The sequence below is a fragment of the Gekko japonicus genome, unplaced genomic scaffold (assembly GCF_001447785.1).
Source record: "Gekko japonicus isolate JY-2015 unplaced genomic scaffold, Gekko_japonicus_V1.1 scaffold82, whole genome shotgun sequence".
NCBI lineage: Eukaryota > Metazoa > Chordata > Lepidosauria > Squamata > Gekkonidae > Gekko > Gekko japonicus.
This window is the reverse complement of record NW_015174846.1, coordinates 1,357,132-1,371,494: the sequence shown is the minus strand read 5'-3', so window position 1 is coordinate 1,371,494 and position 14,363 is coordinate 1,357,132. Positions and strand designations below refer to the sequence as shown.

The 14,363-nt window shown below is 44.8% G+C and overlaps 1 protein-coding gene across 2 annotated transcripts in view; it reads right to left on the bottom strand.

Annotated features, from left to right (window-relative positions):
* The window catches only part of HMGCS1 (3-hydroxy-3-methylglutaryl-CoA synthase 1), a 33,207-nt gene extending 22,350 nt beyond the window's left edge, over positions 1-10,857 (bottom strand). Inside the window, exon 1 of one of the 2 annotated variants that reach the window (XM_015424485.1) lies at positions 10,800-10,857. The gene's annotated coding sequence lies outside the window, so the exon portion shown is untranslated. Of the gene's footprint in view, positions 1-2,142; positions 2,210-10,799 lie in introns of those variants that run through there. The other variant, XM_015424486.1, reaches the window with a different exon arrangement.
* Between the last annotated feature and the right edge of the window lie 3,506 nt (positions 10,858-14,363).

Below are 14,363 nucleotides of genomic sequence, written 5' to 3'. Positions count from 1 at the left end.
CCTGCAGCACCGTTTCTTTGCCTTACACGCAAGAGGCCTTTTCAGACGCTAAACCCGGCAACCCTGAGCTTATATCATGCCAGGCAAACTTAGCTTCCTGACCGGCGTGCTCGTTCTCATTCACGTTTTGCATTTAGGGACGTTTAAGAGGCTGTACGGCTGAAAATGTAAGGAGTGACTTTCCTTCCCGTGACGGTTTAAAAATCACCAGCGAAAACCGTCCGTGCCGTCAAAATCGTGCCCCTACAAGTAAAATGGGTACCTATAAAGGCAGCTAACAAGGCATTTCTTGAACCTGATTTTAGTTTCAGAGTGTTTAGGTTGGAAGCACCGAAGCATATTACGCAATCAACTGAACTTTTTCTGGGGAAAATGTGGTTGATAACAGCAAAGTTTCGTTAGATCAGCATTCTTCAAAAATGGGAGGACAGCAACATGTGTGCAATAGAGCACATATTACACATAGGGCATGAGAAGCAACACCCATTTTACTCCTTGCAAAGCATTTAAAAAAAAAAACACAGCCAAACTCTTGCATTATCCACTACGGGATCAAAATTTATGGGGCTGGGCAATACATTTCACCATTTCTGCGAAACCATGCAGCATACAGCTTAACCTTCCACTGCTAGCCAGCACAGTGAGTACATCCTTTGAGGCATTTCAAGGAAAACCAAAGCCTAGCAAATAAGGCAGCTTTGTTCAAGAACACTATTAAATGAGGCCAAGGTTTCAATCTGCTGGTGCTTCCGGAAACAAAGTTTTCTTATTGAGCTTCAATAGAGTGCTCTCCTCCCCCCCCCCCCACCCCAACAAAAAAAAAGTAAGGCTGCAATCCTATGAATGATTTCCTGACCGTAGGCCCCACCAATTAAAATACAATTTAGACGACCTGCTTAGGATCACTCCACAAAACAACAGAAAAGCTTTTGATGGTGAGTGCAAGAATTGAGCCTGAGGGGGGAAAACTGGTGAGGTGAATTCAAACAGAAGGATTAAGATGAGGGGAGTTACTTAGGTCTGTGGTGGTTTGAGAGACGGAGTGCTGTACTGTGCTACAGCCAAGTGGGCCCTCTTTCCAGTGTTTATCTAAATCCAATTATTTTGTATTCAGACTGGATTTCTTTTGTCATCAGGCGATGCTGTTGAATTGACATAGATCGGGGTCCCCAACCCTTTTGAGCCTGTGGGCACCTTCAGAATTTTGACGCAGGATGGTGGCTGCAACCACAAAATGGCCACCACAGGAGATAGAGCCAGACATGGAGAGAAAGGAAGCCCAAGTGCAGGGAACATGAGGAGTACTTTAAAAAAATACGCTGGGGAAAAAGAGGAGTGAGATAGAGTAAAACAAACGCTGTGGTGGCAGCTACCACCAAAATGTTATGGCCAATCAGAAGCCCTACTTGGTCCCACCCACTTTCTAAAAACACCCAGTGGGCATCATGGTGCCAATGGGTACGATGTTGGGGCCCACTGACGTAGAGAACTTCCTGGCAGGAAAAGTGTGTGGTACCGATTTTCTTTAAAAGCAGTGTTCTGATCGCTTCTCCTTCAGAGAACAAGTTCTCTTGGAAGCCGTGTTCCCTCTAAGCTGAGTTAGTGTGAGCTAGCTCACAGTTTTTTTAGCTTCCGGCTCACACATTTTTGTCACCTCAGGAAGGATGACTCCAGAGCAAACTAATCTATGCAGTAGCCAAGTCGCTCGCTCACAAAATAGAATTTTTGTTCACTCCACAGCTTAGAAGCATTGCTTGGAAGTTGTCATTTTTTCCATTGCTGATGAGGACAGTTTCGTGGTGGAAAACTTAATGAAGGTATCCCTGTTCGAGCAATGGGTTTTTGCAAAACACACCTGACACAACTTGACTCCATTTGTACAGCCCCCATAAGCCTTCTACACTCTGAAGCCCCTGTGCGATGCTCCTCACTCAGCTTCTTCTCTTGTGAAACTTTAGCCCTCTTCAGAACTCATAAAGTTCATGTTGGTGGCTAGTGATCCCAAAGTCTTAACAGTGAGCAGGTGCAGCACCCAGGGTTTAAGCAGGCAAGCCTGATGCAAATTCAAGATTGACACTGTTATTACAGAAAAAGGCAGGGTGCCTTGATTAACATCCTGAGAATATAAGATCCTTTTCTTACCTGCAGAGAGGAGATAATCCCTGTTTATGGAGGCGAGTGGGTAGATAACTATTTGCCAAGAAGAGGCAGGATGGATCACTTTTGGTATCCTGAGTCAGGGCCCTAAAGACCAAGGACATGCACTTTGTTATGACTGGGTAAAGGTGAACAGCTGAAACGCAGGGACTCAGTGCCTTTCAGAATAGGTAAAAATGGAACACCTCCCAGCGGCAAGCAAAAAGTAAAAACGTTTAGCACGAGAAAGGGCAAGCCAAGATCAAAGGCATGGACAGAGTGGTCTACCTCGACTATCTTCTGTTTCAGAGTTCTAACTTTTCTTGTGCCTATTCTAATGGAATATCTAAGACTTCTTTTGTGGTTTCCGTAGCACTTGTGGTCTTGTTCAGATATCATTTTCCTGTGCATCTGTGCTACTAGAGATGTATGTTAGTTGAATAAAGATCTTTTTTCCTTTTTAAAGATAGCAGACTGTGATCAAAATTCATACCTGAGCACCTGGCCTTTTATCCACACATAGACCAAGTTGTCTGACCAGGCTAAGGAGTTAGCAGGCAGGTAAGGGGGAGGTCGCAAAGAGTCGGACTCGACTGTGTGACTGAACAAGGGGGAGGGGGTGAGTAACCTCATATGCATACACAGGTGCCCCCCCCCATCAGTGATACACACCACTGACAGGAAGGGAAGGGCTGATAAGCAGCAGAATCCTTCCTGAACAATAGGAAAGGGGGGGGGGCGGTGTTAGTTGGTTGAAGCCAGTGTTCCCTCTAAGCTGAGCTAGTGTGAGCTAGCTCACAGGTTTTTAGCCTCCGACTCGCACATTTTTGTCTTGGCTCAGGAAGGGATGGCTCCAGAGCAAACTAATTTATGCAGCAGCCAAATCTCTCCCTCACAACTTGAATGCCGGTAGCTCACAAAGCAGAATTTTTGCTCACAAGACTCCACAGCTTAGAGGGAGCCTTGGTTGAAGCCCTCGCTCACACACACTGAGTCCCAAACTCTCTTGCGGACTTGCAGGCAAGGTGAAGAGGAGGCAGTGGATCAGGACAAACACAACCTCAAGTTAAACATGTGATGCCTCCAAACATGTCCTAGCAGCACGGTTCTTGCTCTATATTGATTTGTTATATAACCAGATACACGGGAACATGACCTGCGGCGTTAGTTCAACCTTTTGCCTACCTGGCAAAACTACGATGTTGTGTTCTTAAGTCTGATTTTAATTACATGTATTTGTGGAGCACCATCAAATGCATGACAGATTACAGTTTAACCCTTTTTTATACAGATTTGCATCTGCTGCAACTATATCATTGGGTAATAAAAGCATTTCTTTCTTCACATACATCAAAACACTTACTTCCTGAAGACTGGGTCTGCTTCCAAGGCTCAGTCGTAAGCATCTTTCAAAGGCAGAAGAATGGGTGCATTCTCCTTCCCACCTTTATACAGGGCACAATACCGATTTATCACAGGTGCCCAATCAGAGACCAAGGCAACCAGCACAATTTCATAGGCAACCTTTTAAGGAGAGTTGAAGCAAGCAAGTTGCACAGAGGGGTGAAAATGACCTTTGATACTATCTACGTGAAAAGGAAGGTGGATTTGTTCTTCTGCCTACAGTAAAGAGGTTCTCATTGGCCAAATCACTGTCTGAATCGGGCCTTCAGTCTCACACTCCAGCTAACATCCGTCAGTCTGTAAATGGGGAGTAGCAATGCAGACTGAGGATACACAACAGTTAAGGAGTCCATGACAGAATAGCGAATAAATGGCATTCCCCTGCTCAAGTTTTTTTTTAAAGGTTGTTGTTGTTGTTCAGTCGCACAGTCGAGTCCGACTCTTCGCGACCCCATGGACCAGCTCCCGCCAGGCCTTCCGGTCTTCCGCCGTCCTCTGAAGTGTGCTCAATTTCATGTTCGTTGCATCTGTGACACTGTCTAACCATCTCATCCTTTGCCGTCCCTGTCTTCTTTGACCTTCGATCTTTCCCAGCATCAGGGTCTTCTCCAGTGATTGCTCCCTTCTCATTTGGTGGCCAAAGTATTTGAGCTTCAGTTTCATTATCTGGCCTTCCAGGGAACAGTCAGGGTTGATTTCTTTTAGGATTGACTGATTTGATCTTCTTGCAGTCCAAGGGACTCTCAATTGTCTTCTCCAGCACCATAGTTCAAAAGAACCTATTCTTCGGCGCTCGGCCTTCCTTATAGTCCACACTATTTATTTTTAAAGGTATTAGGACCCAAACAGGAAAATTACCCTGAGCTGGATGGCCCAGGCTAGCCCAATCTCATGAGTTCTCAGAAGCTAAGCAGGGTCAGCCCTAGTTAGTTTTTGCAAGGGAAACCAACAAGGAATACCAGGGTTCTTATGTAGAGGCAGGCAATGTCAAACCACCTCTGCACATCCTTTGCTTAATCCCAAATTCTTCCCTGGACATTGTTTGGCTTCTTGCAACTATCTTGATCCCTCTCCACCCACAACAGCTAGGAGTATTTGTTTATCTCCAAGCGTACTTCCTTGACATATCTATTAAGGGAAATCCCTTGGCAATTAAGAGAGCTCACCTGTCATAGCTTGCTTTCCCAAGACCCAGGTCACAGAACCATTGGATACGTGGAAACCCTGTCACTCTGAGCTCCCGGGAAGATGGGACAGGATAAAAATGCAACAGCTGGGTAATTTGCCATCCTACATTTCCACAATCATGTGTGCTTTGCATATCAGCTCCACCACTCCAAGGTCTGTTAATGGCACAGGATGTGGCTTATTAAAGCTGAAACACAGAAACTAAATACAGAGTCATGGCAGCTTGCCAAACGCCTGCACACATAACAGCGAAACATATCAGTTGCTTGCTGCAAGGTGACAGCCAAGATGGGCAAGGTATGGTTAGGAGATGGCTGCTGAGGTCATGGTCATTTGTGGTCTTTGAGACAGACAGCAATAAATCCAGAAAATGGACCGGAACACCACAGCCTTGCTTGATCTGCAAGAAGCAAGCTCTTTTGCTTACTCTGGCTTGGCAAAAATGCAACAAATTTATTCAGTTATAATACTTGGCCAGTTGTTCTTACTCATCAACATTTACTTCGATTGGCTAGCCAAGGTATTATTACTGTGAAAGCCACTGTGTGCTTGAGTACTGAGCGTTCCACAATTTCACTTTCATACATTACTGGAAGGAAACAGTGGAGACATAAAGATGACTGCTGGTGAAGATTAAAGCAGAAGCTGCCAAAGCAAGATTCAAGCTGAACATTGGGAAGACAAACATGCATACAACCAAGTCAAGCCCTGGAAAAACCACAAGATGTCACTATCTCCCAGTTTCTTCCTTGCACACTCATCTGTTTGCCAGGACCCTACACATTCTCCCCTTCCCTGTGTGCCCGGGAGCTGGTCACCCTTCTTCCTTCCTGCCTTGTGTCAGGTCCCCTACCTTGCACCTGCATGTAGTCACTGTCTAATTTGCTTAGAGTTTCACCTTGGTTCAATTTGAGGGTGGGGGAGAAGAACTATTTTCTTCCAGCGTATCAGTACAAAAACTGTGTTCCCTGTTCATTCGCCTTCATAAATCTTGCCCCTATGAAGAAGCAGTAAAGAGCTGTCCGGCTCCCTTCCCCAACGAATACACGGAGAGGAGGGTGGAGGTTAGTTTCTTGTGACTCACAGTTTTTAAGCATCAGCAGAACAGCTTTCTGCCAGGATGGAAAAAGCATGTGCAACCCCACAGAGTTTCATCTGAGCACTTTCAGGAGAAAAGACACATTAACATTAGTGGGGAACTAGAAAAGACTCTCCATAGGTTATGGTTACAGCAGACAGCGTTTTCACTGAGACCAATAGTTAAGAGTAAGAAATACCGGGCAGGATAAAAGATATGAGTGTCTCAAGGAGCACGGAGTGCTCTTCTGCCATCTCCATATAATTTGTAGTGAGGGTGATACGAGAAAAGCCTCACCCAGAGCCACACCCCGCACACGTACACAAACACACCAAGAGACGTACAGTCAGCTGCGAGACTGAGACTCAGACCGATGAAACAGCACTGGGAAGAGAGAGAGCCTATTGCAGAGGAGGCAATGACATCATCTTCATCATTCATTTAACTCCTTGGCAGCTTAGCAAGTACCAGTGTCCAATAGAATCTCCCTTTTCTTTAGGCCTCCATAAGGATCTAGCATTTCTCACTCACTGGAGGTGTCAGCAATATCCTAGCGCACCCCAGCCCTTACAGATGGTAATTAACTTGGCTATACCTCTGTACATGTCCATTAGATTTGCTCATCATGTTTCACCCTGCACTAGACCTTGGCCAGTTGTTCTTACTCATCAACATTTACTTCGATTGGCTAGCCAAGGTATTATTACGTTCATCCTACTAAGGCCCGGGTCACACGGGCCAGATAACATGGGGGGGGGGGAGGCATGGCTGTTTGTCCCAGAGCAAAATAAAGCGCGGTAGCCCGATCACATGGTCCCCTGAGTCTCTGTGCTTAGGCTGTTAGCTGGTGATCACACGGCAATGCTGGAGTGTGGCAAAGAAGCAGCGCGGCAAGTGCTTTGTGTTTGTGCGCATGCGCAGTTCCGTGGAGCAGCATTTCTTTCAGTTATGTGTTTGTGCTCATGCGCTTACGAAAAACATCCAGTTCGTGACGGGACGTGGACAGGTGCCGGATGCTATGGGATACTAGTGCTCCTGTGATCAGACGCCCGCCCCGCTCCACGTTTTCTGGATACTAGTGCACTTTCCGCTGTACTTTTTTACTGTGCATCTTCGGCGGGATGCCACAGGTGCGCTACGCTTCCCAGATGTTGTGGTGTGATCACGCCCCGAAAATCCACCTGACATTCGTGCCTTTAGCACAGCAAATCCTCCATGTGACCGGGGCCTTAGTTTATCAACACATGGGAGTTGTCCCCATCCACACCAAGCGCACTGATTATTATTTTGCTTGGCTACTGTTTTAAAATAGCTTTCTTTTTCACAAACTCTTAATAAGGTCTTTTTGCCTCCACACCCACCTTCTGCCATCTACAGCTTTGAGTATAAATACATCAGGTCTCGGAAGCTAAGCAAGGTCAGCCCTTGTTTGTATTTGAATGGGAGACCACCAAAGAAGCCCAGTGTTGCTATGCAGAGGCAGGCAATGGTAAACCAACTCTGAACATCTCTTGCCTTGAAAACCCTACAGGGTCACCATAAGTCGGTTGTATCTTGATAGCACCTTCTACCACCACCACATCTGCCTCATAGTTGAACACTTCACGCAGCTGATGAAGTGAGCTCTGACTCATGAGATTCTTCAGGGTGCCACTGGATTCCTGTTTACTTTTCCACAGGTGTACAACACTTCCAATTCTTGCTAGTTTCTGAGGGAGATTTAAATTCATGCTTAGGGCTCCCAACAAAATCAGTGGGTTTTTAGACATCCTTGATTGTGGCTATATTGCCCACCCTTTTCTCTCCAGGTATTAGTCTTCTGTATAGATTTTCTGCAGCAACAGCAACAATTACAACAACAGCACAAATTACCAGCAACTATTTGGAATATTAAATCATTGACCATCTTAAAGAGAAGATTGTTTCCAAGAAAGCTACTTTTGAACAGGAGATGCATTAGTACTTGGTATGTTATTATGCAGTTATCCAGTTGTTGGCAGGGTAGCAGGAACTACAGAAAGATTCCCAATTTCAGACGCTTATGATGCAACCATTTCTACACAAGAAGCTGCTAACTTTACTTAAATGGTATTTCCCTCCCACACCTCCTGTGGATGTAGCCTTACCCCAGCAGATTTCCCTTTTACAGCTGCAAACACTTTTTTGACAGTACAGCTTTTCAGGTATGTACCCATATTTAAAACCTCTTTGAGTAAGCTAGCTATGCCAGTGATGCAGAGTTGTAACTACACAGGGAGTGTACTGGATAAGAGATGTGCGGGACTGCTGAGAAGCCCCATTTGCTCAGTATGCCGTAAGACTGAGTAAGCATCCATAGGCGTGCAATGTGAATTATATGTTCATTAACCACACACACACACTCCAATATATTTCTTTGCCACTCAGCTCTTGCCCAAAATAAAGGCAAACCAAGTATCTTGTTGTAACTTAGAAACTTGGAATGTTAACCAGGAGAGAAGAGCTGCAGCAGAGAAGCATAATTTTGTCCCAGACTAACCTCAGTGACAAGGTATAAATATGCCAATTGTAGAGTCCCTTCCTTCTCTGAATATAAATGCAAAGGTTTGGGAACATCTAGTTCAGCACCTCTGCCAGAGCCCATGAAGGTTCCCGTGGGAACTAGATGATCCTTTTAAGTATTCTCTCTTTCACTCAGTCTTTTTTTTTTACCACAATAGGGCAGGAAAAAGAGATTTTTAAGAGAGATGGCTGAATGTGACATACCCTGCCATTGTCTTGATTAGTGAACACAACGCGAAAGACAACCTGAAATGCAAACTTAGAAAGGCAAGTTCATCAGAAATCCAGGCTTTAAAAACCATGTTTTAAGATGAAGCAACACAGTAATTTTTGGACTCTTTTGAGTCTGTCAATGGACATTATGCTAGAACCTCAATGACTTCCTCTGGAGACAGGAAGCAGAGCCCCATCAAACTGTAGCTGTGACAAAGTCCCACTGAAACAATAGAGAAAGTTGCTATGACCAAATTCCATTACTTTTATTAAGACACGCATCTGTTCATGCTTACTCATAATGAAAACCCATTGTGTTCCATGGGTCTTATATATGCATAAAAAGAGTTTTCTTTGCTGTTTCAAAAACTACGCTCTGTCATGACTAACTTTTACAAGAATGATCACGGGTAAAAAAATATATTGTTCATTCAGAGGAGGAGTTGCTTTGACTGGTTCAAGAATCAGTTATGCATAGTGGCTTCTTTGCAGTTCAAAATGCAGTTCCACATTAGTTTCTTAGGAAAAGATAACTGCGGGCAGACCCTGACAACAAATTCCTTCTGACAGCCATATCCCCAACACATACCTGGACAGTCACCATATAAGTGCAATAGTTTGTGCTTTGAGGGGGGAAAACAGGACTATTGAGTTCCTGAATTGATAGTGGTGGTGTTGAACAGCATTTCTGCCAGAAATTAGGATAGTCCCTGTGGAACTGTTGGAATCTAATCACAGTGTAGGTCCCCATTTTCCTTGCTGCCAAGGTGGATTTCAGCAATGGCCACCCCAGAGGTGTAGCAGCTTGAATGCCACAGAAGTGAATGTTTGGGAACAAAGAACACCTCCTAACTTCATGGGAGTAGTAATTTCTTAATAAGAGACGTGCAGTCAAATCACATAGACAGAACAATCCAAGGGTTGGATTTAAATTCCCACCTGATATCACAGTACAGGCTGCTGTTTTCAATTGCAATTCAAGAACCAATTAAGTCTATTTGTATACCCAGCTTAAGGTCTGGTTTCCTTGGTGCATCAATGAGGTTAAGCAGGAGTTATTTTTAGGCAAGGAATCCCAGAAGTGGGATTCTTACATTTTGAGAGATTATGAAATAGTGAGGAAAGCTGCAGCTGGCTTGTGTTTTTAAGGCAAGGAAAGCAGAAATCATTTTGCCTACATGAGCAGATTCAATGTGCAGGGTGGGGTAGGGACCCAAGCCTCTAAGAATTCTTGCAGAGATGACAAAAGGCTTTGGGATTATTATTTTTTTTGAGGGATGCATCCATATTCCCTAATTCACCAACTCTATAAAATCATGCTTCTTGCCAAGGATGTTGTTGCCGGGAGATAAACATGTATCCAACAAGATTTTCTCAAAGGTAGTTGCCAAAAATGGAGCTTCCTGTACATATACCGTCTATTAGGATCTCCTAATGTAAGGTAATATATATATTTTTTAAGTTTCAGATCTGCCTTCTTACTTCCATCTTTTAAGTTCTGCCTTTCTGTGGTTTAGCTGCCTTCAGTCACCTGGAAAGAAAGCTAGGAAACTCTTGTGGCAAAATAATTTGGCCTTGCACTGGGGCTGCCCAGACCAGAACTGAGATCAAGATTATTCTAAATCTCCATTGGGTGGGGCTTGCTCTCTTTGTTGCTAAGAAAGGAAAAGATAGAATTGTATTAGACCCTAAACATCCTGAGTCCTCTCAGGTTTTATCACTGCCCCAGCTCAAAGGAAGACTATGTAACACACCTGCTTTTTCTACATTAATCCAGAATGACATTTTAGGAAATGGTCACCTCTTCTGTAGGAAACCATCTACCAGGATCTCCAAATAATTTTAGGAAATGGCAATGAACCCACCTTCTCTGGCACAGAAAACAGATATCCAATGGCACCTTAGCCAACAAAAATCTATCCAGCATATGTTTGTACATACAATTAGCATTAGGTCAATGCTCTTATATCAAGTAACCTCAAAAGCCTAACAGATGTACACTTCAGTGCATCTGATGAAGGGAGCTCTAATACACAAAGATTTACATTGGCATGAATATCGTTGAAATCTTTAAGGTGCCGCTGGACTCCTGTTTTATTCTGCTGTTGCAGACTGACAACGCTACCCACATGGAATCAGCACCTTGCCTAGAGAAAATCATGCACCAGAACCCCTCAAATTATATTAGGAAAAGCAGCGAGTCCACCTGGTGTAGAAGGAATCATGAACTCCCACCCACCTGTGTGCGGCGATGACGCTTTCGAAGCTCGGTTCCTGCGCTCGCGCTCTCTCTCGCCTCCTCCCTCTGACTAGAACGCAGCAGCAGCTGGAAAGGCGCCTTTAAACTAGCCCCGCTTGAAACCGGTGAGCGGCTGCTCCCCTTATCCAACCAGAGGCTGGCGTGCCGAATCCCGCCCCTCTTCTCCTTCCTAACCAATGAGAGTCATGAAACGAAAAGGAGAGGGAATGGTGTGAGAAAATGACGACGCGTGGTCAGAGGAAGGGCGCCCAATAGGTGTGCAGCTAAGGCACCGGCCGGCGAATGGGCGTGTGACGTAGCCTACCACCGACCAATAGGAGGCCCGCTGCCGATTGAGTTGGTGAGAGCAGTTCGGCTGCAGGTCCTCTGGTGAGAAAGAGGAGACGGTCGCCTAGCAACGGGAGGAAGGCGCGCATCTCGAGGGCGTCAAGTTACTTGAACAAGGGAGGGGAGTTCTTAGAGTTTGGAAAATGCAAGGTGGCAGGCAGAGAGAAAGAAAGAAGACGTGCTGGCTGTCAGCAAAGGAGGGAGTGGTAGTGCTATGAGGGAACTGCTGCTGGGAAAGGAATTCAGGCTCTTGTGTAGATGCCATAAAGTAGGGTGGAAAAAGACTCACCTGGACGCTTGCATAAGCATGTTTGTCAAAACTGGAAATTTTAAAATTTGGTTTTTCGAGAAAGAAGAGCCAGCACTGAGTAATGGTTAGACTTTTGGAACAGGTTGGCCCCACTCTGCCCTGGAAGCTGGCAGGGTGACCTTGAGCCAGGCACTCTTTCAGTCTAACTATGTACCTAAGGGAGTGGTTGTTTTGGAGATAAAATGGAGGAAGGGAGAAGAATGTTCTAAGACGCTTTATGTCCCTATTGGGAAAAGGGCATGTATAAATAAATCTATCCAGGTGGGTAGCCATTCTAGTCTGAAGCAGTAGAACAAACTTAGAATCTATTGCCACCTTTAAGACCAACAAGGTATGAGCTTCCATATGCATGCTCACTTCTTCAGACACAGTGAAATGGAAATAGAAATAACAGTCATACATACTGAGGGTCGGCAGTAAATTGGCATACATAATAATGAAGATATTTTTAACAGATTGAAAGAATAATAAGATTAGTATGTGTGGCTATCGTCTGTCTGGGTTCAATATAGCATAGGTAATAAATATGTCAGAATTGGAGACTGATATATCCTTAATTGTGGAATGGTGCGAGCCTGTTTCCTCTCAAGCTTGGAGGCAACCTTGCAGCATCTTTTTCTGTGCCCTCCCTATATATGTATGACTGTTATTTCTATTTCCATTTCATTGTATCTGAGGAAGCGTGCGTGCACAGGAAAGCTCATACCTTGAAGAAAACGTTGCTGGTCTTAAAGGTGCCCCACTGGACTCAAACTTTGTTCTATAAATAAATACTTCTGTTCTTTCCTCATTCCATAGGTTCCTAAATTGTAGCCCATCTGGAAACACAGTGTTTATATGCGTGTGTGAATAATACTGAGATTGCTTCACATTCATTTTAATCTTTACAGCAACATTGTAAGGTAGATATAGATGCAGATATTGCCATCAAGCCACAGCTGACTTATGACAACAGCATAGGGTTTTCAAGGCGTGAGACGTTCAGAGTTGCTTTGCCATTGCCTGCCTCTGCATAGCAACCTTGGTCTTCCTTGGTGGTCTCCCGTCCAGGTACTAACCTGGGCTGATCCTTCTTAGCTTCTGAGATGTGATGAAACAGGTCTCGCTTGCATCACTCAGGTCAGGGCAGACCAATACTGCCGTTCATATTCAAAATTATCTATTTGCAATAGCTGTATGCTAAGAATTGCCACCAAGCAACCAAGTAAGGAAGTGTTGTAAATGGAAGATGATTTATTCCTTTTGTCAGAAAGACTTATGGGCATATAGCTTCAGGTAAGATGACTACTCTGGAGCTGCGGTGGCTCAAGTGGTTAAGACGCTGAACTGCAGGCTGTGGAAGGTCAGTAGTTCAGCAGTTCGAGACCCGGTGCCCCATGATGGAGTGAGCTCCCATCTCTAGTTCCAGCTCCTGCCAACCTAGCAGTTCGAAAGCAAGAAATTGCAAGTAGATAAACAGGTACCACTTCGGTGGGAAGGTAACAGCATTCCGTGCGCCTTGGTGTTTAGTCATGCCGGCCACATGACCACGGAAACGTCTTCGGACAGCGCTGGCTCTTCAGCTTTGAAACGGAGATGAGCACCGCAACCCTAGGGTCAGATTCGACTGGCTTTCGAGCAAGGGAACCTTTACCTTTTTAAGATGACTACTAGGAGCTATTTGCCTAAATATCATCATGGATTGGAGGATTATGTAATATCTTCAAATAGATTACAGTTAATATAATCTTCCTTCTAAAATAGCAGATTCTGAAGAAAAGCCTTTATATGACCAGTGATGGCTTTGATCTGCGACACTGGAGGTCTCCTTCAGTGTTGATGTTGGTGTCTGATGATACCTAATATTAAAGGCACAGTTTTCTCTTAAGATTTGTTGCAAGGCAAGAGCTTTAGTCTTATCTGCAATAACAGCAGCAGCAACAAAAGAACTCACTTTTTTAGTAACTGCTCAAAATTTGTTCAAGGGTGGTTGATTCTGTGTTGGCAATTGCTAAAGCTAAACAAATGTATCTGGATGTTGCGGCAGGGGAGTTCCAAGACACCTGCCCTCCCAAGCAGGATGGGGCTATTGTCTAAAAGGGGAGCCTGGCCAGCTAGAGGAGGGCAACCCATGGAAGCTGATCACCCTGTGGGGTGTTTGGCTGGGATCTAACAACATCGAGTGGGGCTGGTTGGCTGCCTTAGCTACTGTTGGAGGAGGAGAGGTGCAGTTGGGCTTGCGATGGTGATTGGCTCAGAGGGCAGAGGAACAAAGGATCCTGCTGTTAGGGAGAGCTCTTGAGGCCATGGTTGAGCAGAGCTCGGGGCAACCAGGTGGAGTAAATGCAATGAGGCGTGTGGAAACTGGAGCAGGGGATGTGTCATAACTCTCTCAGGGGGAGCCTGTACCTGTAGGCACCATGACATGCCAATGAAAGCTTAACTGGCTACATGGCCTCTGATTGCCTTATTGTGGGGGACCCACCATGGAATGGAAACCTCCCCTGAGCTTATTGTGGGCCCCCACTCTGCAAGTGTCCCATTTGCGTACGCCGCACTCATCCTCACAGATGTACATATTTTATTATACATTTTCTGCACTTCCCACCTTCTTGTATATGTCCATGCTCTAATGAAGTGTATTACACTTTGTTTTATGCCTCTGCATTAGGGTTTCCGGGAACCTGGGGGGTGGGGACATGAGGCACTGGCATTGCATACACCTTGATGTCACTTTCAGGAAAAACTGGATGTAACGTGTCACTTAATACAAAATAGCATTTTGATTTGTGCATGGTCATTGTAAGTATAGTCTATTGATTCTTAATGTGTCTACATAATTTTTAAAAATTTCTTTGCAAGGAGTTGTAGTTTCTGTGGCTTTTTTGTATTTTTATCCTTGACTCACTATACCCTTTGATGAAAGA